The sequence below is a fragment of the Saimiri boliviensis genome, chromosome 20 (genome assembly GCF_048565385.1).
Source record: "Saimiri boliviensis isolate mSaiBol1 chromosome 20, mSaiBol1.pri, whole genome shotgun sequence".
In the NCBI taxonomy this organism is placed as follows: Eukaryota; Metazoa; Chordata; class Mammalia; order Primates; family Cebidae; genus Saimiri; species Saimiri boliviensis.
In genome coordinates this window covers 40,744,776-40,766,967 of record NC_133468.1, presented here as the reverse complement: position 1 = coordinate 40,766,967, position 22,192 = coordinate 40,744,776, and the positions used below count along the sequence as shown (strand labels likewise).

The window sequence follows — 22,192 nt, the reverse complement described above, 5'->3', positions numbered from 1 at the left end:
GAGATGGATGGGGTTTCACCATGTTGGTCAGGCTGGTCTTGAACTCCCAGCCTCAGGCGATTCACCTGCCTCAGCCTCTCAAAGTGCTGGGATTACAGGCGTGAGCCGCTGCGCCTGGCCATGTCTTTTTTTTCTTTTTCTTTTTTTTTAGACAGGGCCCCACTCTGTCACTCAGGCTGGAGTGCACTGGTACCATCATGGCTCGCTGCATCCTTAACCTCCCTGGGCTCAGCCAGTCCTCCCACTTTAGTTCTTCAAGTAGCTGGGATTACAGGCAGCCTGCCACCACACCTGGCTAATTTTTGTATTTTTTCTTTTTTTTTTTTTTTTTTTTTTGAGACAGAGTTTCGCTCTTGTTACCCAGGCTGGAGTGCAATGGCGCCATCTCGGCTCACCGCAACCTCCGCCTCCTGGGTTCAGGCAATTCTCCTGTCTCAGCCTCCTGAGTAGCTGGGATTACAGGCACGCGCCCCCATGCCCAGCTAATTTTCAGTATTTTTAGTAGAAACGGGGTTTCACCATGTTGACCAGGATGGTCTTGATCTCTCGACCTCGTGATCCACCCGCCTTGGCCTCCCAAAGTGCTGGGATTACAGGTTTGAGACACCGCGCCCGGCCTAATTTTTGTATTTTTTATAGAGATGGGTTTTCGCCATGTTGCCCAGGCTGGTCTTGAACTCCTGGCCTCAAGAGACCCTCCTGCCTCAGCCTCCCAAAGCATTGGGATTACAGGCGTGAACTGCTGTGCCTGACACAGGTCTCTGATGTGGTTTCAGATGAACTATGTGAATCGGTTTGGGTAATGGTAAAGGCTCTCGTTTTTGCATGTCTATTTGGAGAAAGATGTACTTGTCATTCCTCATTTCATTTTACTCAGTAGGGAAAGAAATTTCCATTCAGACGTTATTATCCATTTCCTTATTGGCATTCAGGTCAGGAAGACACTGTCACAATATACATTATACATGTTTAAAAATCACACATTCTGCCGGGCGCGGTGGCTCAAGCCTGTAATCCCAGCACTTTGGGAGGCCGAGGCGGGTGGATCACGAGGTCAATAGATCGAGACCATCCTGGTCAACATGGTGAAACCCCGTCTCTACTAAAAATACAAAAAGCTAGCTGGGCATGGTGGCGTGTGCCTGTAATCCCAGCTACCCAGGAGGCTGAGGCAGGAGAATTGCCTGAGCCCAGGAGGCGGAGGTTGCGGTGAGCCGAGATCGCGCCATTGCACTCCAGCCTGGGTAACAAGAGCAAAAACTCCGTCTCAAAAAAAAAAAAAAAAAAAAAAAAACACACACACACATTCCAACTTTGAAGCAGACTTTCCCTGTGATGCCTTTCACAGTGGTATCTCCATTCGGCCCTGTATCAATTCTGCTGCCCCTGAGGAGCTCATTAGCAGGCCTCGGCAACACTCTTCACTGGGTTCCTGTCATGGTCTTCTCAATCCCGACCATTTCCCATACACTTTTGTGAAAGGCCTTTCAAACCCCGCTGGGAACTGGATCAAGAGGTACTGTCCCTCTTGTGGATCTTCTTTCTCTATTACTGCTTTGATTCTTTTTTTGATAAGGGATGTCACTTTATTTTTTATTGTTTATTAGTTATTTTTGAGACAGAGTTTCATGCTATCACCATAGCTGGAGTGAAGTGCCGTGATCTCAGCTCACTGCAACCTCCACCTCCGGGGTTCGAGATTCTCCTGTCTCAGCCTCCTGAATAGCTGGGGTTATAGGTGCCCCCCACCATGCCTAGCTATATTTTATATTTGTAGTAGAGACAGGGTTTCACGATGTTGGCCAGGCTGGTCCCGAACTCCTGACCTCAAGTGATCTTCTGGCCTTAGCCTCCCAAAGTGCTGGGATTATAGATGTGAACCTTATTTTTTAATTTCAAAGCCATCTCAATGTTAAAGAAAAATTTGCAAGTATAGAACAAGGAACTACTGCCTTAATTTTACAAGGAGAGGCTGGGTACAATGACTCATACCTGTAATCCCAGCACTTTGGGAGGCTGAGGTGGGAGGATTGCTTGAGCCTGGGAGTTTGAGACCAGCCTGGGCAACGGACACTCTGTTTCTACAAAGCATAAAATAAAAGCATTAGCTGGGAGTGGTGGCACGCACCTGTAGTCCCAGCTACTTGGGAGGCCGAGACAGGAGGATTGCTTGAGCCTGAGAGGTTGAGGCTACAGTGAGCTATGATTGTGCCACTGCACTCCAGCCTGGGCAACAGAACAAGACCCAGTACAAGACCCTGTCTCAAAATGAATAAATAAATAAATAAGCAAACAAACATGGGTATTTTGGCATTCAATCCTGTAGGTTCATTGGAAGCATTTTCTTTCTGAAATTTCTCTAAGCCTCGGAATCGTATATGCTAAGGAGTTTGAGAAGAATTCACAGTGGGAAACCCAGATTTCTAGAAACTTATCTCAAGGTTTTGCTGGCTCTTCGTCAATTTCTTTCTTTTTCATGCCATTTAAAAGTTAACTGTCTAAAGATTTCCACATGTTTAGAGCCCATATTTTTATCCCTTTTTTTGTTTTGGTTTTCTTTCTTTTGTAAAGCCCTAATCTTTAAAAAAAAAAAAAAAGTTTTGTTTAGATATAATTAACATACTATACCATTAACTCAATTAAAAGTGCACACTTCAGTGGTTTTTAGTTTAACCACAGAATTGCGCAACCATCGTCATATTTACTTTTTCTTGAGACGGAGTCTTGCTCTGTCTCCCAGGCTGGAGTGCAATGGCCTGATCTTGGCTCACTGCAACCTCCACTTCCCAGGTTCAAGAGATTCTTGTGTCTCAGTCTCTCAAATAACTGGGATTACAGGTACACGCCACCATGCCCAGCTAATTTTTGTATTTTTAGTACAGATGGAGTTTCACCATGTTAGCCAGGCTGGTGTCAAACTCCTGACCTCAAGTGATCCACTGGCCTCAGCCTCCCAAAGTGGTGGGATTACACGCGGAGCCACCACTCCTGGCCTATAGTTTAACATTTTCTTCACTCCCAAAAGAAACCCCCTGGCTATTACCACCTCCCAATTTGCCTCCTGCCCACCCTAGGCAACCCAACCACTAATGTGCTTTCCGTTCCATAGATTTGTCTGTCCTGGACATTTCATAGAAATGTGTCATCCACTACATGGTCTTTTGTGACTGGCTTCTTTAAAAAAAAAAAAAAGTGTTTTTTTTTGAGATGGAGTCTCACTCTGTCACCCAGGCTAGAGTACAATGGTGCGATCTCGGCTCACTGCAACCTCTGCCTCCTGGGTTCAAGTGATTCTGCTGCCTCAGCCTCCCGAGTAGCTGGGACTACAGGTATAGACCGCCACACCTGGCTACCTTTTGCAGTTTTACTGGAGATGGGGTTTCACCATATTAGCCGTGACTGGCTTCTTTCGCCTGACATAATATGTTCAAGATTCATGTATGCTGTAGTTTGCTCCGGTTCTTCACTCCTTTTCATGGCTGACTACCATTCTGCTGTGTGAATTTGCCACATTTTGTTTATCCATTCATCAGCTGATGAACATATTGAGTTGCTTCCACTTTTTGGCTATTATGATGCTGCTACGAACACTCCTGTACAACCTTTTATTTGGAATTTTTGTTTGCAATTCTCTTGGGTCTCCAGAAGTTGAATTGTGAGGTCAAATGGTTAACTGTTTTTTTTTTGTTGTTGTTCTGGCGACAAGGTCTGGCTCTGTCGACCAGGCTGAAGTGAAGTGGTGTGATCTCAGCTCACTGCAACCTCTGCTTTCTGGGCTCAAGCCATTCTCCCATCTCAGCACCCCCAAGTAGCTAGCATTACAGGCATCTGCCACCACATCCGGCTCATTTTTCATATTTTTAGCAGAAATAGGGTTTCGCCATGTTGCGAAGGCTGGTCTCAAACTCCTGACCTCAAGTGATCTGCCTGCCTCAGCTTCCCAAAGTGCTGGGATTACAGGCGTGAGCCACCCCACTCGGCCAGTAACTTTGTTTTGTTTTTTAAATAAAGCCATATGTCTTAGAACTTGTTTATTTGTTTATTTGAGATGGGGTCTCACTGTTTTCCAGGCTGGTCTTTTTTTTTTTTTTTTTTTTTACAATCCAGCTGGATGTTGTAGCTCACACCTGTAATCCCAGCACTTTGGGAAGCTGAGTCAGGAGGACTGCTTGAGGCCAGAAGCTCAAAACCAGCCTGGGCAACACAGTGAGACCTTGTCCGTATTAAAAAAGGGTTTTTAAAAATATTGGCTAGACTCAGTAGCTCACACCTGTAATCCCAAAACTTTGGGAGGCCAAGGTGGGTGGATCACTTGAGGCGAGGCGTTCATGGGCAGCCTGACCAACATGGGAAAACATTGTCTCTACTAAAATTACAAAAATTAGTGGGGCGTGGTGGCATGTGCCTGTAATCCCAGCTACTTGGGAGGCTTAGGCAGAAGAATTGCTTGAACCAGGGAGGTGGAGGTTGCAGTGAGCTGAGATCGTGTCACTGCACTCCAGCCTGGGCAACAGAGCAAGACTCCATCTCAAAACAAAAACAAAAATTTTATTGAAATCCCATACAAGGTAGCTAGGATAAAAGATTTGAGGTTGCCTTTTTTACATTCTCCTATGGTCTCAATCACTAGGTGATATATGGTGCCATTGGTGGTGGGGCTCCTTTTATTAAATTATCAGTCATAGCCTGAGTAAGGGACATCTCACTAGGGAGTTTGGTTCCATCGTTATATACACAATTCAATACTGCCTGCACTCGAAGATTATGTGACACCCATCACAACAAGGAAGGTAATTCAAATGGTGCAAGATGAGAAAAGAGGGCAAGAGCCCTGGAAATAAGAGGGTATTCAGTGAAGGAACTGAGCCATTGTGTTGATCATTGCAGGCGTCATCTGATACACCTTCGTTAAAATGGGTCCCGACGGCCGGGTGCAGTGGTTTACACCTATAATCCCAACACGTTGGAAGGTGGAAGTGAGCAGTTCACTTGATCCCAGGAGTTTGAGACCAGCCTGGGCAAATGCGGCTTTCCCCATTTCTACAAAAAATACGAAAATTAGCTGGGTATTGTGGTACACACCTGTGGTCCCAGTTACTCGGGAGGCTGAGACAGGAGGATCAATTTAGTCTGAGAGGTTGAGGCTGCCGTGAGCCACAATTTCGAGACTGCACTCCAGCCTGGGTGACAGAGCAAGACCTTGTCTCAAAAGTAACAACAAAACTTTCATTACCTGTAAAGCACCATGTGCTCCTGCCCATCACATTCCCCTCACACTGAACATGAAGTTTATGTAGCTTTTACCCCTGCTTTACGTCAGTTCAACCAATTACCTATGCATCTCTAAACAGTATGTTGATTAACTTGCCTGTTTTGAATTTTATATAATGGGAATATATAGCAGTGTACCGTTTTGTGATTTGCTCCCTACCAAAATTATATTCTGAAATTGACTACCATAATTGTGTGAGCTGTATTAAATAATTTTCACTGGTCTTTTGTATCTGATTAAACATCAAGATGGGCCAGGCGTGGCGGCTCACACCTGTAATCCCAGAACTTTGGGAGGCTGAGGCGGGAGGATCACTTGGGCCCAATAGTTCAAGACCAGCTTGGGTAACATGCGGAGACGCTGTCTGTAGAAAAAAAAAAACTAAACCATAAATATATCAAAGTTGATTTTTACATTTGACTTTATGGACATCTGCTTTTTCTCAATTTTTTTTTTTTTTTTTTTTGAGATGGAGTTTCGCTCTTGTTACCCAGGCTGGAGTGCAATGGCGCGATCTCGGCTCACCGCAACCTCCGCCTCCTGGGTTCAGGCAATTCTCCTGCCTCAGCCTCCCGAGTAGCTGGGATTACAGGCACGTGCCACCATGCCCAGCTAATTTTTTGTATTTTTAGTAGAGACGGGGTTTCACCATGTTGACCAGCATGGTCTTGATCTCTCGACCTCGTGATCCGCCCATCTCTGCCTCCCAAAGTGCTGGGATTACAGTCGTGAGCCACCGCGCCCGGCCTTCATTTTGTTTTTATTTATAAATAGAGACAGTCTCCCTATGTTGCCAAGGCTGGTCTCGAACTCCTGGACTGAAGCGATCCTCCTGCCTCGGCGTCCCAAAGAGATGACAGGCGTGAGCCGCCGCGCCCGGCCCCAAATGATACGTTTATCAGCCGTGATTACTATTCCAGCACATCAACAGACACACGCGCGGCGCACACAGCAGCACAGTGTGCACTAACGTGGGCACGCTCCGTGCACATGCACGCTGCACACACACTCACCGCCTGCGAGCCACACGGACGCGCCACGCGCACACGCACTCCACGTACGTCCGCCACGCACGCCACCCGGCCCGGAAGCGCGTTTCCACCGCCCGCTCCTGACGAAGCTTGTCCCGGCCGCGCCGCCGTCGGACGCCCGGGGTCGGAGGTCACGGCGGCGTTGGCGGTGGCGTGTGTGTGTGTTTTTTTTCACCCGGAAACCGCGGCGGCCGGAGCCAGAGCTGAGGCGGCGGCGGGAGCCCAGTCGGCGTCTGGTGCCTGCTTCGGCCCCGCGGAGCCGGACGCTGCCCCCGGCGCGGCGGGGAGGATGGTGCCGAGCGGCCCCGGGCCCGCTGCGCGCTGCCAGGAGTGAGCCCAGCGCGTCCGCGGGCGTCCGCCGAGCAGCTGGCCCCGCCGGGCCCGGGGCGCGCCGCTGCCCGCCGAGGCGGGGTGAGCCGGGTCTGGCGGGCGGGCTGGGGTCGGGCCGGTCCGGGAGGCTCGCGGGGCCGGGAGCGGGGGGCGTGCTGGCCGGGAGCGGCCCCTCCGCCGGCTTCTTTCCGCGTTTCCGGGGTGCAGTTCCCCCCCCGCAGCGGCAGGCGGGGGTCGCCCAGCATCGGCCGGCCTGGGCCTGGTCCGTCTACACCGGCGCGTGCCCGCCCGCGTTCCCCGAGCCCGGGCTCGCCGCCGGCCGTGGAGACGGCGGGTCTCACCGCGTGCGGAGCCGAGGCCGGATAAGTCGGATTTGGCACCGGAACGTTTTGGTGGTTTGCCATCTCCGACTCTGGGGCGCGTTCGCGTTTGTCCTCCGTTCGCCGGTGGGACCCGTCCCGGGAGGGTGGGAGGGCGGCGTGCGTCTGCGCGGCGTGGGACGGCGCGGGGCGCTCCCCGCGCGGAGCTCGGTGCACACCCGGCGCGAGGCGGCCGTGCGCGCGCTGTCGGTGACATGCGGGGTGCGCGCGAGGAGGTGTCGGGCCCCCGGCCGGGCGCCGTCGGGAGTGACACCCGCCGCCCAGCTGGGGAGCGGGCCTTTGTGGAGGAGTCCGGGGTCCGAGCGTCGTTCCCGGCCGGCAGGCGACGGCTGCCGCTGGCTGGGGAGCGGCGAGCTGCTTGGTGAGGATCGCGGCTTCCCCCGAACGGCTCGTGTCCGGCCTGGAAGGTGAGCCGCTCGGGAGGCCGTGGGAGGACGGACTCCGAGGCTGCCGCCCAGGGCGCGGTCACGGGTCTGTCTCCCTCGCACCGTCGGCTCGGGGTGCGAGCAGGTGTCTCTCATTTGTAGAAGGATGTTCCGTCGGCGCCCGGCCGGTCGTGGTGTCCACCCGCTTCCTCTTTGCATCTCGGAATTCCGACGGGAAATAGACCTGTTGCGCACCCAGGGCGCACTTAGGCTGCGCTGACCCCCAAGTGCGTTTACTCTCTAGGGGTAAGGGTGAAGATGCTGGGGGGATTCCTGTGGCCTCATTAAGGGGGACTGGAATCACCCAACACTGGTTGACTGCCACCGACTCCATTTAGGCTCTAGCTGCAGCTGTAGAGCTAATTGCAAATATATTTTTTTTTTTTTTTTTTTTTTTTGGAGGCAGAGCCTCACTCTTGTCTCCCAGGCTGGAATGCAGTGGCGGGATCTCTGCTCACTGCAACCTCCACCTCCCGGGTTCAAGTGATTCTCCTGCCTCAGCGCTCCCCTAGTGGCTGGGATTACAGGCTTGAGCCACCATGGCCAGCCCATTTTTATGTTTTCAGTAGAAATGGGGTTTCACCATGTTGGCCAGGCAGGTCTCAAACTTCTGACCTCAGGTGATCCATCCATCTTGGCCTCCCAGAGTGCTGGGATTACAGGCATGAACCACTGTGCCCGGCCCAAGTTCAAATATAGTGTTTCTGCCTGCAAGGAACATACTTAGAGGAAGCAATAGGCTGGAAGATGTGGCAGGACGGAATTGCCATAGTGGTATACCAGCTGTTAGGAATTTTGTTATGGTTACTATTAAAATTTTTTTCTTTTTTTCTTTTTTTTTTTTTTTTGAAGGAGGAGTCTTGCTCTGTCCCCCAAGCCGGAGCGCAGTGGCGCAGTCTTGGCTCACTGCAACCTCTGCATCTCGGGTTTAAGTAATTACCCTGCCTCAGCCTCCCCAATAGCCGGGATTACAGGCACCCGCCATCACACCCGGCTAATTTTTTCTATTTTTGGTAGAGGTGGGGTTTCACTGTGTTGGCCAGGCTGGTCTCAAATTCAGGTGATCAGTCCGCCTTGGCCTCCCAAAGTGCTGGTTTTTTTGTGTGTGAGCCACTTCACTCGGCCTGAAACTCATAAAGGAAATGACGTTTGAGGTGGATCTAGAAAGATTGGGAGGATTTGGGCTACTTAGAATTAGCTGGAAAATGAAAAAACTAGGGCCAGTTGGTGGACAAACACCGAGGCGAGGTAGCTGCACATCGGTGCCTGGAAATAGCGGCAGAGGCAGCTGGGGAGGGTTAAACGCTTTTCTTTGAAAGAAAAGCATAAGCTATCTAGTCTGCCTTCTGGTAGATTTTTGTTTTGTTTTTGTTTTGAGATGGAGTCTTCCTCTGTTGCTCAGGCTCGAGTACAATGGCTCGATCAGCAACCTCCGCATTCTGGGTTCAAGCAATTCCTCAGCCTTCTGAATAGCTGGGACAAAGGTGCGTGCCTGGGTCATTATGCCTGGGTAGTTTTTGTATTTTTATTGAAGACAGGGCTTCACCATGTTGGCCAGGCTGGTCTCAAACTCTTGGCATCAAGTGATCCACCCAACTTTGCTTCCCACAGTGCTGGGACTACGGGCGTGAGCCACTAGGCCCAGCCTTTGGTTTCTTTTTTTTTTTTTTTTTTTTGAGACGGAGTTTCGCTCGTTACCCAGGCTGGAGTGCAATGGCGCGATCTCGGCTCACCGCAACCTCTGCCTCCTGGGTTCAGGCAATTCTCCTGCCTCAGCCTCCTGAGTAGCTGGGATTACAGGCACACGCCACCATGCCCAGCTGATTTTTTGTATTTTTAGTAGAGACGGGGTTTCACCATGTTGACCAGGATGGTCTCGATCTCTCGACCTTGTGATCCACCCGCCTCGGCCTCCCAAAGTGCTGGGATTACGGGCTTGAGCCACCGCGCCCGGCCTGGTTTCTAAAGAATTGTTTTCATTTAATGGGTTTGTCTTGTTCTGTAGAAAGCTGGTGACATAAAACAGTGCCTAACTCGTGGTGGCTCATGCCTGTAATCCTAGCACTTTGCGAGGCCGAGGTGGGTGGATCACCTGAGGTCGGGAGTTCAAGACCAGCCTGGCTAACATGGTGAAACCCCATCTTTGAAAAAACAAAACAAAACAAAACAAAACAAAAAAAGCAGTGCCTAACTTACTTTATTAAGGACCGTGAAAAAGATGCTGATTGTCATTCCTGTCTGGTATTGACAATCAGGAAATTAAATTTGATGTCTGCGAGTTGTTTCAGTGCCTGTATTTAGTTTGCAGGAGCACAGCTCCAGTCTGGTCTCTGCAACTCTGGCTATAGCCAAAGGATAAATGGCAAGCCCTTCAGTGCCCTCCAGAGGCCTTTTAATGACTTCTGGTCCATGTTACAGAGCTGGTGTGTTTCCCTTGCCCAGTACTGAAGAACCTTTGAAGCTATTAAAAAAGGATTGCATGTAATTGCTCTAGATTTTATGACTAATCTGAGGACCTCACTGGCCTCAGCTTTAGCCTTTATTTTATTTTATTTATTGTTTTTTGGAGATGGGAGTCCTCTCTGTCACCTGGGCTGTAGTACAGTGGCACAATCTCAATTCACTGCAGCCTCCCCTCTCAGGTTCAAGTGTTTCTCCTGCCTCAACCTCTTGAGTAGCTGGGATAACAAGCACCCACCACCACGCCCAGCTAATATGTGAAGTTTTAGTAGAGACGGGGGTTTCACCATTTTGGCCAGGCTGGTTTTGAACTCCTGACCTCAGGTGATCCACCCACCTTGACCTCCCAAAGTGCTGGGATTATAGGCATGAGTCACCATACCAGGCCTTATTATTAATTTTTTTTCTTTTTTTTTTTGAGACGGAGTTTCACTCTAGTTACCCAGGCTGGAGTGCAGTGGCGTGATCTCGGCTCACCGCAACCTCCGCCTCCTGGGTTCAGGCAATTCTCCTGCCTCAGCCTCCTGAGTAGCTGGGATTACAGGCATGTGCCACCACGCCCAGCTAATTTTTTGTATTTTTAGTAGAGACGGGGTTTCACCATGTTGACCCAGATGGTCTCAATCTCTTGACCTCGTGATCCACCTGCCTCGGCCTCCTAAAGTGCTGGGATTACAGGCTTGAGCCACCGCGCCCGGCCTCAGGCCTTATTTTTTAATTAAAAAAAATTTATTATTACAAGGCAGAGTCCTGCTCTGTTGTCCTGGCCGGAGTGCAGTGGCGATTACAGCTTACTACACTTTCTACCTCCTGGGCTCAAGTTAAACTCCTGCCTCAGTCTCCTGAGTAGCTGGGACCACAGGTGTGTACCACCACACCTGGCATTTTGATTTTTTTGTTGCTCAGGCTTCTCTCGAACTCCTGGGCTCAAGTGATCCTCAGGTCTCGGAACTCTCAGAGTGCTGTGATTAAAGATGTGAGCCACCAAAAAATAACTGTATTAACTATATTCACCACACTGTGCAATAAAATGCAAAAAAGAAAAAATACTTTCCTTTTGTCTAACAGACTTTGTACCCTTTGACCATCGTCTCCCTGTGCCCTGCTCCCCGCTTCTGTAACCACGGTTCTGCTGTCTGCTGCAGAGAGTTCCATTGTTTTTTGGATTCCACATGTAAGTGGAATCCTACATTGTGCTTCTGTGCCTGGCTTATTTCTCTAGTATAACATTCATCGCTTCTGTCCATGTTGTTGCCAATGACAGAATTTTTCTTGTTTAGGGCTGAATAGTATTCTGTTGTGTATATTTACCATATTCTGTTGATCTCTTCATGTGTTAATGGACACTTAGCTTGATTCCATAACTTGGGTATTGTGAATAGTGCTGCAGTGAACTACAGATCTCTCTTTGACAATCTGATTTCAGTTTTTGGGGGTAAATATTCAGCAGTGGGATTGCTGGATCATAAAGTAATTCTAGTTTCCAAAAACTAAAACTAGATCTCAAAAGAAAAAAAAAAAGGACAGTAAGTTAAAGATTTTAAGCTTCAAAAAAGTTGGTCTCTTAAGTGTGCCTTTGTTTTTTTTTTTTTTTTTTTGAGACAGAGTTTTGCTCTTGTTGCCCATGCTGGAGTGCAATGGCGCAATCTCGGCTCACCGCAACCTCCGTCTCCTGGGTTCAGGCAATTCTCCTGCCTCAGCCTCCTGAGTAGCTGGGATTACAGGCACGTGCCACCATGCCCAGCTAATTTTTAGTATTTTTAGTAGAGACAGGGTTTCACCATGTTGACCAGGATGGTCTCGATCTCTTGACCTTGTGATCCACCCGCCTCGGCCTCCCAAAGTGCTGGGATTACAGGCTTGAGCCACCGCGCCCAGCCAAGTGTGCCTTTGTTAAAGTCAGTGACTACGTTTTCTATATCTGTGGCATGTGAGATTGGTTTTTTCCCCTCCAGTTTGATATTTGACTTGAAACCGTCTTATCCGCCTTGCCATTGTGATTGATGACATGGTTTTTGGGGTTAGATGAATTAAGTCAGAATCCATTCCTGACATTAATTTGCAGTGTGACCTAGTACAAATTAGTTTACCTCATTCGATTCCATTTTCTCATCTGTGAAATGGGAATAGTAGTATCTACCTGGCAGTATTGCAGGGATTAAAAACTATGATGTTATGTGAGGCACGTGGCACGGTGCCTGGGAGTGGCATGTTCTAAGTGGTAGCTCTTAAGAATGCTCTCTTCTCTCTCCTTTGTCCTTCTCATTTGATTTTTGCCTCTTACGTAGCGAAAGGGGTTTTGCTTACATCACTATTGATGTCTTGATTGCAAAATTAAATGGATGCTTTTCTGCCTTTATCCCATTTGATGGGATTTACTTGTTTTCTTTCCTTTTTATTTTTATTATTACTATTTTTTGAGATGGAGTTCTGCTCTTGTTGCCTAGGCTGGAGTGCAATGGTGTGATCTCAGCTCACCGCAATGTCCACCTCCCAGGTTCAAGTGATTCTCCTGCCTCAGCCTCTAGAGTAGCTGGAATTATGGGCATGTGCCACCATGCCCAGCTAATTTTGTATTTTTAGTAGAGATGCGGTTTCTCCATGTTGGTCAGGCTGGTTTTGAACTCCCGACCTCAGGTGTTTTGCCTGCCTTGGCCTCCTACTAAAAGTGCTGGGATTTCAGGCATAAGTCACTGTGCCCTGCCAGATTGACTCAATTATCCAGAACTATACCCTTTGTTGGACTGCAGTAGAACTTAATGGTTAATGCATGAGCTCTGGAGGCCAACTGGATTTGAATCCAGGTTCACTTCCCTTGGGATCATGGGCATGGTAGCTGACTTCTATATGCCTTAATTTCCGCATCTATAAAATAGAGATATTGTAAGGATCATACATAATAGGTGCAAGACTCTTAAATCTGTGCCTTTCTCAAAAAATAGGCAGTGATGGTAGACATTATTATTGTTAAGCACCTTGCTGGTGTCAGGCACCGTCCAAGGTAGGAGGAGTGCAGAAGCAGCATCAAGGAAGTAAGAGACAATTGTTTTTTTTTTGTTTTTGTTTTTGAGGCAGAGGCTTGTTCTGTCGCCAGGGGTAGGCAGGAGTGCAGTGGCGTGATCTCAGCTCACCGCAATCTCCACCTCCCCTGGTTCAAGCAAGTCTCCTGCCTCAGCCTCCTGAGTAGCTGGGACTACAGGTGCGTGCCAACAAGCCCAGCTAATTTTTTTTTTTTTTTTTTTTTTTTGAGACAGAGTTTCACTCTTGTTACCCAGGCTGGAGTGCAATGGCGCGATCTCGGCTCACCGCAACCTCCGCCTCCTGGGCTCAGGCAATTCTCCTGCCTCAGCCTCCTGAGTAGCTGGGATTACAGGCACGTGCCACCATGCCCAGCTAATTTTTTGTACTTTTAGTAGAGACGGGGTTTCACCATGTTGACCAGGATGGTCTCGATCTCTCGACCTCGTGATCCACCCGCCTCGGCCTCCCAAAGTGCTGGGATTACAGGCTTGAGCCACCGCGCCCGGCCTAATTTTTGTATTTTTTAGTAGAGACGGGGTTTTACCATGTTGGCCAGGATGGTCTCAATCTCTTGACCTTGTGATCCACCCGCCTTGGCCTCCCAAAGTGCTGGGATTACACGTCAGCCTTTTTTTTTTTTTTTTTTTTTTTTTTTTTTTTTAAGATGGAGTCTTGCTCTCTCGCCCAGGCTGGAGTGCAGTGGTGCAGTCTTGCTCATTGCCACCTCTGCCTCCGGGGTTCGAACAGTTCTCCTGCCTCAGACTCCGGAGTAGCTGGGATCATAGGCGTGCACCACCATGCCCAGGTAACTTTTGTATTTTTAGTAGAGACGGGGTTTTACTTCTTTATCCAGACTGCTCTCAAACTCCTAGCCTCAGGTCATCCGCCTGCCTCGGCCTCCAAAAGTACGGGGATTACAGGTGTGAGCACCGGCCCAGACAACAATTCAGTTTGGCTGAGGAAGGTAGTGTCAGTGGGGATGGAGTGAGAGCTGCTTTTGAGAGATCCTTAAAATGTGGTAACGATAGGACTTGGTAACTGGTTGTAGGAGAGTGAGGGTGTCAAGGATGGCTGGCAGGAGCTGGGCGCCGTGGCTCCCATCTGTAATCCCAGCATTTGGGAGGCTGATGTGGGAGAATTGCTTGAGCCCAGGAGTTGGAGACCAGCCTGGGCAATGTGGCAAAATCTCATCTCTACAAAAAAATACAAAAATTAGCTGGGAATGGTGGCATGCGCTTGTAGCCCTACCTACTTGGAAGGCTGAAGTGGGAGAACCAGTTGTGCCTGGGAAGTGAAGGCTGCCAGGTTCATACCACTGCATTCCAGCCTGGGCTCCAGAGCCAGACCCCGTCTCAAAAAAAGAATGACTGGCAGGGATTGGTAGGTAATGACTGTGTGTTTCCTTATGGGGAGGAGCCAGTTTGATTCCTTGGGTAAATTTTGGACTGGTTGGTCTTTGGGTCATCCACAGAGAGAGCTCCAGTAGATGGACATTTGGATCTGGAAGTGAGTAGATACATAAAATGGGCATGAGTGAGTGTGTTCCCCTTGAGCAGACGCCCTAGCTGCAACTTGGGAACACCAGCTTTTGAAGGAGCCTTAGAGGGAAGAGGTGGCCAGATGAATGTGAAGAAAACCAGGAGTGGAAGCTGGGAGAGAATCCACCCTCCCTATGTCAGATGCTGCAGCAACATGAGTTAGGACTGGAGTTCAGACTTTGGATTTAGCATCCCAGAGATTACTGGAGACCTTTAAGTTCTCCTGTGTCTTCGCTTCTCACTTGTCTCTCTGCAGGTTCATTTTGCCTACAGTCCTTTGCAGTGAAGCAGGAAGGTGGTTTCTGTGCAGTGCTTGGGGCAGCTGGGTGGTGGAGCTTGCACAGGGCTATTTTGATACCAGCAAGTGTCTTTAGCTCTATGTGTCGGATAATCTGGATTGAGTTGATGACTTGTTTATTAGGCTAAGGGTCTGTAACCCCCAACCTTAAAGCTCTTTGTGGGTCTCAGACATCACAGGATATTTGAGAAATGCTACTTTCTGCTTTGTGAAGGTGAGTTTCTGTCTTTTTTTTTTGCACGAGTCTGATGTATTTCCCTTGGTCGGCATAGAGAGAAGGGTTGCCTCTCCCATCCTCCCTTCCTCATCTTTCAGAAACTTCCCATTTAACCTAAGGTAGAAAATCTCATTTAAGATGAGTGGTGGGTCTGGTGTGGTGGCTCATGCCTGGGATCTCAGCACTTTGGGAGGCCGAGGCAGGTAGATCACTTGAAGTCAGGAGTTTGAAACCAGCCTGGCCAACATGGTGAAACCCTGTCTCTACTAAAAATACCAAAATTAGCCGGGTGTGGTGGCAGACACTTGTAGTCTCAGGTATTCAGGAGGCTGAGGCATAAGAATTACTTGAATCCAGGAGGTAGAGGTTGCAGTGAGCTGAGATTGAGCCACTGCATACCAGCCTGGATGATGGTGTGAGACATCTCATTAAAAAAAAAAAAAAAAAGATGAATCATGGTTTTGTTCTTCACGCAAAGTGAACTTTGTGATTACTAAACTACCATCTGAGTTCACAGGTAGTTTAGTGCACCTGTGCACTTAAATATAGGTAAAATAATGAAACTATTTAGTAAATATTATCTGATAATGTAGAATCCCTCTCTAAATCAGAGATTCTAGGTAAGACTACAGTAAATCTAGTTTAAAACTATAATAAAGCTAGTTTAAAACTTAGGCAGGTAGCCATGTGGCATACATGTGTGGACTTTGGAGACAGGAAGAAACTGTGAAAGGCTTCCTGTGTCTGGCATGATGAATGTAATTTACTTCCTTTCTGATGAAATGTTATTATCAAGTTGCAAAATTACTCTTGTTTTTTCTTTCACCATGTTGCTTGCCAGGCTCGATCGCAGTGGCATGATCATAGTTTCTGTAGCTTTGACTTCTTGGGCTGAGGCAGTCCTCCCACCTCAGACTCCCAAGTAGCTGGGCCATTGGTGTGCACCACCATGCCTAGCTAATTTATTAAAAAATTATTTTTTGTAGAGACAAGGGCTGGTTGTGTTGGCCAGGCTGGTCATGAACTCCTGGCTTTAGGCAGTCCTTCCACCTCAGCTTCCCAAAGTGCTGGGATTACAGGTGTGACTTACTGTGTGCGGCCAGAAGGCCTTCCTCCATTACTGTCTCCTTTCCTCCCCTTATATTAGGTTGGTACAAAAGTAATTGTGGCCATTATGTATTGGTGAAAACTGTGATTCTTTTTTTTTTTTTGAGACGGAGTTTCACTCTTGTTACCCAGGCTGGAGTGCAATGGCGCGATCTCGGCTCACCGCAACCTCCGCCTCCTGGGTTCAAGCAATTCTCCTGCCTCAGCCTCCTGACTAGCTGGGATTACAGGCACACACCACCATGCCCAGCTAATTTTTTGTATTTTTAGTAGAGACGGGGTTTCACCATGTTGACCAGGATGGTCTCGATCTCTGGACCTCGTGATCCACCCGCCTCGGCCTCCCAAAGCGCTGGAATTACAGGCGTGAGCCACCGCGCCCGGCTCGAAAACTGTGATTCTTTTTGCACTAACCCAGTTAACTGTGTTTTTGTTAACTCATTTAATAAAAAGTCAGCATCTTCTCCTCCTCCCTGTCCCTTTGACCTGAACCAGTAGTATTTTGAAAGTTTCTAACACGGCCTTCTCCTACCTACCTTTTTTTTTTTTTTTTTTTTTTTTGAGACGGAGTTTCACTCTTGTTACCCAGGCTGGAGTGCAATGGCGCGATCTCGGCTCACCGCAACCTCTGCCTCCTGGGTTCAGGCAACTCTCCTCCCTCAGCCTCCTGAGTAGCTGGGATTACAGGCACACGCCACCATGCCCAGCTAATGTTTTGTATTTTTAGTAGAGACGGGGTTTCACCATGTTGACCAAGGATGGTCTCGATCTCTTGACCTCGTGATCGACCCGCCTCAGCCTCCCAGAGTGCTGGGATTACAGGCTTGAGCCACCGCGCCCGGCCTTCTCCTACCTACCTTTAAGGAACTTGTGTTCTTGCAACCTGTGGGTTGCTTGAGATATCATTAGGGTAAACTTGGTGTTGCCTTTTGCTTACCTAAAGAGCCATCTGATGTTTACTTGTTGCCTCAGTTTCCCCATCCCTGTTCTTACACCTCAGAACTTTTTTTTTTTTTTTTTTTGAGACAGAGCCTCACTCTGTTGCCCAGGCTGGAGTGCAGTGGCGAAATCTTGGCTCACTGCAACCTCCGCCTCTTAGGTTCAAGTGATTCTCCTGCCTCAGCCTCCCGAGTAGCTGGGATTACAGGAATGTACCAGCACACCTTGCTAATTTTTCTGTTTTTAGTAGAGATGGTGTTTCGCCGTGTGCCAGGCTGCTCTTGAACTCCTGACCTGAGGTGATCTGTCCGCCTCAGCTTTTCAAAGTGCTGGGATTACAGTCATGAGCCACTGTGCACAGCCGAGAACTTTTTAAAGAACAGACGGAAACAGAGATCTGTCCTTCTCTGTTCTTAAGACTTGTTCAGCTCTCAGCAAAGCTGGCTGATAACTTCTTCCTTCTTGAATTTCTTCTTTCCTGCCTTGCCAGATACCTCCCCATCCTGGGCACGCTTTTGCCTGATGGCCACCCCTAACTCCCCGCCCCGTGTTATCCACTGGCCTGTCATCCTCTACCTTAAAGGAGGAGCCCCTGCTTCTCTGGAGAACAGCGCCTGCCCCAGGACCACACAGTGCCCAGTTACCTGGAGAAGCCACCTCTAAATGTTCTTTCTCATTATGCTCTTTGGTTTCTCACAGAGCCCTCTAATACAGATCCCTGCAAATTAAGGATTACCTTTCTTAGCTCTAGAATAGATCAGAGGACAGTCCTGTTTTCTATTTTTTTTTCTCTAGGTTAAGAAGTTACTCTTAAGTTCCTGTTTTTTTTTTTTTTTTTTTTTTTTTTGAGACGGAGTTTTGCTCTTGTTACCCAGGCTGGAGTGCAGTGGCACGATCTCGGCTCACCGCAACCTCCGCCTCCTGGGTTCAGGCAATTCTCCTGCCTCATCCTCCTGAGTAGCTGGGATTACAGGCACGTGCCACCATGCCCAGGTAATGTTTTGTATTTTTATTAGAGACGGGGCTTCACCATGTTGACCAGGATGGTCTCGATCTCTTGACCTCGTGATCCACCCGCCTCGGCTTCCCAAAGTGCTGGGATTACAGGCTTGAGCCACCGCGCCTGGCCTAAGTTCCTGTTTTTTTCTGCTCATTGCCTTGATTAATGAAGAAAATGAATGGAATTAAGATTTCATGAAGTTTTATTCTAACCACTAGACCATCAGGATCCATTGAGGATTATTTGTGTTTGTAAGTTTTATTGTTAAAAATTACTAGAGCTATGCATGGTGCCTCACGCCCATAATCCCAGCACTTTGGGAGGCTGAGGTGAGTGGATGACTTGAGGTCAGGAGTTAAAGACCAGCCTGGTATGGCAAAACCAACCTCAACTAAAAATTACAAAAAATTAGCCAGGTGTGGTGGCGTGCACATGTAATCCCAGCTAATCGGAACACTTAGGCAGCAGAATCACTTGAACCTGGGATGTGTAGGTTGCAGTAAGCTGAGATTGTGCCACTGAACTCCAGCCTGGGCAACAGAGTGAGACCCTATCTTAAAAAAGAAAATTATTGGCTGGGCGCAGTGGCTCAAGCCTGTAATCCTAGCACTTTGGGAAGCCGAGGCAGGTGGATCACGAGGTCAAGAGATCGAGACCATCCTGGTCAACAAAGTGAAACCCCGTCTCTACTAAAAATACAAAAATTAGCTGGGCATGGTGGTGTGCGCCTGTAATCCCAGCTACTCGGGAGGCTGAGGCAGGAGAATTGCTTGAACCCAGGCGGTGAAGGTTGCAGTGAGCCGAGATCGTGCCATTGCACTCCAGCCTGGGTAACAAGAGTGAAACTGCATCTCAAAAAAAAAAAAAAGAAAATTATTAGTGCTAGGCACAGTGATCCTGTAATCCCAGCACCTTAGGAGGCTGAAGCTGGAGAATTGCTTGAGCCCAGGAGTTTGAGCCCAGCCTGTGCGGCATAGTGAGACCTCAACCCTACTAAAAAAAATAAAAATTAGCCAAGTTTGGTGACTTATGCCTGTGGTCCCAGCTACTTGGTGGGCTGAAGTGGGAGGATCACTTGATCCTGGGAGGTCAAGGCTGCAGTGAGCTATGGTCACGTCACTGCACTCCAGCCTGGGCAACAGAGCAAGACCCTGTCTCAAAATAATAATTAATTGAACGGAAATACATATTCATGATCGGAAAAAAAAGACCCAGAAATTGGTAGTCCGACCAGCTAGAGATCTAGAGATCATCACTGTGCACATTTGAGGGCGTGCTATTTTTCCCATGTGGGTGCCTGTGTGTGCACACACAAGCACTTAACCTGAAGTTGTCTGATTCTGTATGTGTGTGTGGTTTTGTTTGTTTGTTTTTTAATTGGATTCTCACCGTCGTCCAGGCCGGAGTGCAATGGCGCTGTCTCAGCCCACTGCAACCTCTGCCTCCTGGCTTCAATTGATTCTACTGCCTCAGCCTCCCGAGTAGCTGGGATTACAGGCATGCACCACCATGCCTGGCTAATTTTTGTATTTTTAGTAGAGATGGGGTTTTACCATATTGGCCAGGCTGGTCTTGAACTCCTGACAAGTGATCCACATTCGTGAGCTACTGTGCCCGGTTTGTTTTTAAATTTTACTCTATTTTCGATTCAGGAGTTACACATGTGTGTTTGTTACATGTACATACTGAGTATTGGTTGGGTTGGACTTCTAGTGTACCCATTACTCAGATAGTGAACATTGTACCTGATGAGTGATATTTCAGCCTTCACCCCCGTCTTGGAGTCACTGGTGTTTACCATTTCCATCGAACCTGTGTATACCCGTTATTTAGCTCTCACTTATAAGTAAGAACATGTGGTATTAGAGTTTCTGTTTCTCACTGAGAATAATGGTCTCTAGCTGTATCCATGTTGCTGCAGGCAACATGACTTTATATTTTAATTTTTTATTTTTTTTGAGATGGAGTCTCTGTCACCCAGGCTGGAGTGCAGTGGCGAAATTTTGGCTCAGTGCAACCTCCGCTTCCCGGGTTCAAGCGATTCTTCTGTCTCAGCCTCCCGAGGAGCTGGATTTACAAGTGCACACCACCAAGCCTGGCTAATTTTTTGTATTTTTAGTAGAGACAGGGCTTCACTGTGTTGCCCAGGCTGGTGTCGAACTCTTGAGCTCAGGCAGTCCACCTGCCTTGGCCTCCCAAAGTGTTAGGATTACAGGCATGAGCCATTGTGCCCAATCAACTTTATTCTTTTTTTTTTTTTTTTTTTTTTTTTTTGAGACGGAGTTTCGCTCTTGTTACCCAGGCTGGAGTGCAATGGCGTGATCTCGGCTCACCGCAACCTCCGCCTCCTGGGTTCAGGCAATTCTCCTGCCTCAGCCTCCTGGGTAGCTGGGATTACAGGCACGCGCCACCATGCCCAGCTAATTTTTTTGTATTTTTAGTAGAGACAGGGTTTCACCATGTTCACCAGGATGGTCTCGATCTCTTGACCTTGTGATCCACCCGCCTCGGCCTCCCAAAGTGCTGGGATTACAGGCTTGAGCCACCGCGCCCGGCCCTTTTTTTTTTTTTTTTTGAGGCAGAGTTTCACTCTTGTTACCCAGGTTGGAGTGCAATGGCGCGATCTCAGCTCCCTGCAACCTCCGCCCCCTGGGTTCAGGCAATTCTCCTGCCTCAGCCTCCTGAGTAGCTGGGATTACAGGCACATGCCACCATGCCCAGCTGATTTTTTTTTTTTTTTTTTGAGACGGAGTTTCGCTCTTGTTACACAGGCTGGAGTGCAATGGCGCGATCTCGGCTCGCTGCAACCTCCGCCTCCTGGGTTCAAGCAATTCTCCTGCCTCAGCCTCCTGAGTAGCTGGGATTACAGGCACGCGCCACCATGCCCAGCTAGTTTTTTTTTTTTTGTATTTTTTTTTAGTAGAGACGGGGTTTTACCATGTTGACCAGGATGGTCTTGATCTCTCGGCCTCGTGATCCACCCGCCTCGGCCTCCCAAAGTGCTGGGATTACAGGCTTGAGCCACCGCGCCCGGCCCCTCATTCATTTTTATATCAGATTAAAGTTTTGGGCTGGTGCAGTGGTTCACACCTCTAATTCCAACACTTTGGGAGGCCAAGGCGGGTGGATCACTTGAGGACAGGAGTTTGAGACCAACCTAGCCAATATGGTTAAACCCTGTCTGTACTAAAAAACAACAACAACAACAACAACAACAACAACAAAAATTAGCCAGGCGTGGTAGCATGTGCTTGTAATTCCAGCTACTCAGGAGGCTGAGGCACGGCAATCACTTAACCCAGGAGGCGGAGGTTGCAGTGAGCAGAGATCGTGCCGCTATACTCCAGCACAGGCAACAGAGTAAGACTCTGTGTCCAAAGAAAAGATTAAGGTTTTTTTCTTGCTTAATAAATAGAACTCTAATTTACTGTTGATGTTTTTATTTATGAATTCTATAAATTTGTTTTTTGTTTGAGACGTAGTCTTACTGTATTGTCCAGGCTGGAATACAGTGGTATAATCTCGGCTCACTGCAACCTTTGCTTCCCAGGTTCACGTGATTCTCTTGCCTCAGCCTCCAGAGCAGCTGGGACTACACATGCTACCACGCCCAGCTAATTTTTTGTAATTTTAGTAGAGACAATGTTTCAGAGTATTAGATGGGATGGTCTTGGTTTCCCAACCTGGTGATCCACCTGCCTTGGCCTCCCAGAGTGCTGGGATTACAGGTGTGAGCCACCGTGCCCGGCCAAATCCTATTAATCTTAACCTAACTAGTGTTGTTTCTAGATTATTATTGTTGTTATTATTTTTGAGATGGAGTGTTGCTCTGTCACCCAGGCTGGAGTGCAGTGGTGCTATCTCCAATCTCTGCATCCTCTGCTTCCTGGTACCAGACGTTCACTTGGCTCAACCTCCAAAGTAGCTGGGATTACAGGTGCATGCTACCATATCTGACTGACTTTTATATTTTTAGTAGAAATAGGGTTTCACCATGTTGGCCATGCTGGCCTTGAACTACTGATCGCAGGCGATCCACCTACCTCGGCCTCCCAAAGTGCTGGGATTACAGATGTGAGCCACCTACCTGCCTGGCTTCATTTTCTTTAAAACATCACTAGATTACTTACAGTACCTAATACAATGCAAGTATTATGTGAATAGTTTTTTATAC

General features: G+C 48.3%; 1 protein-coding gene across 3 annotated transcripts in view; it reads left to right on the top strand.

The window, feature by feature from the left end:
* Positions 1 to 6,442: 6,442 nt before the first annotated feature.
* Positions 6,443 to 22,192, top strand: part of TMEM248 (transmembrane protein 248) — a 44,332-nt gene continuing 28,582 nt past the window's right edge. Inside the window, exon 1 of one of the 3 annotated variants that reach the window (XM_074390731.1) lies at positions 6,443 to 6,714. The gene's annotated coding sequence lies outside the window, so the exon portion shown is untranslated. Of the gene's footprint in view, positions 6,715 to 7,353; positions 7,421 to 22,192 lie in introns of those variants that run through there. The other 2 variants (XM_039460627.2, XM_074390732.1) reach the window with 2 other exon arrangements.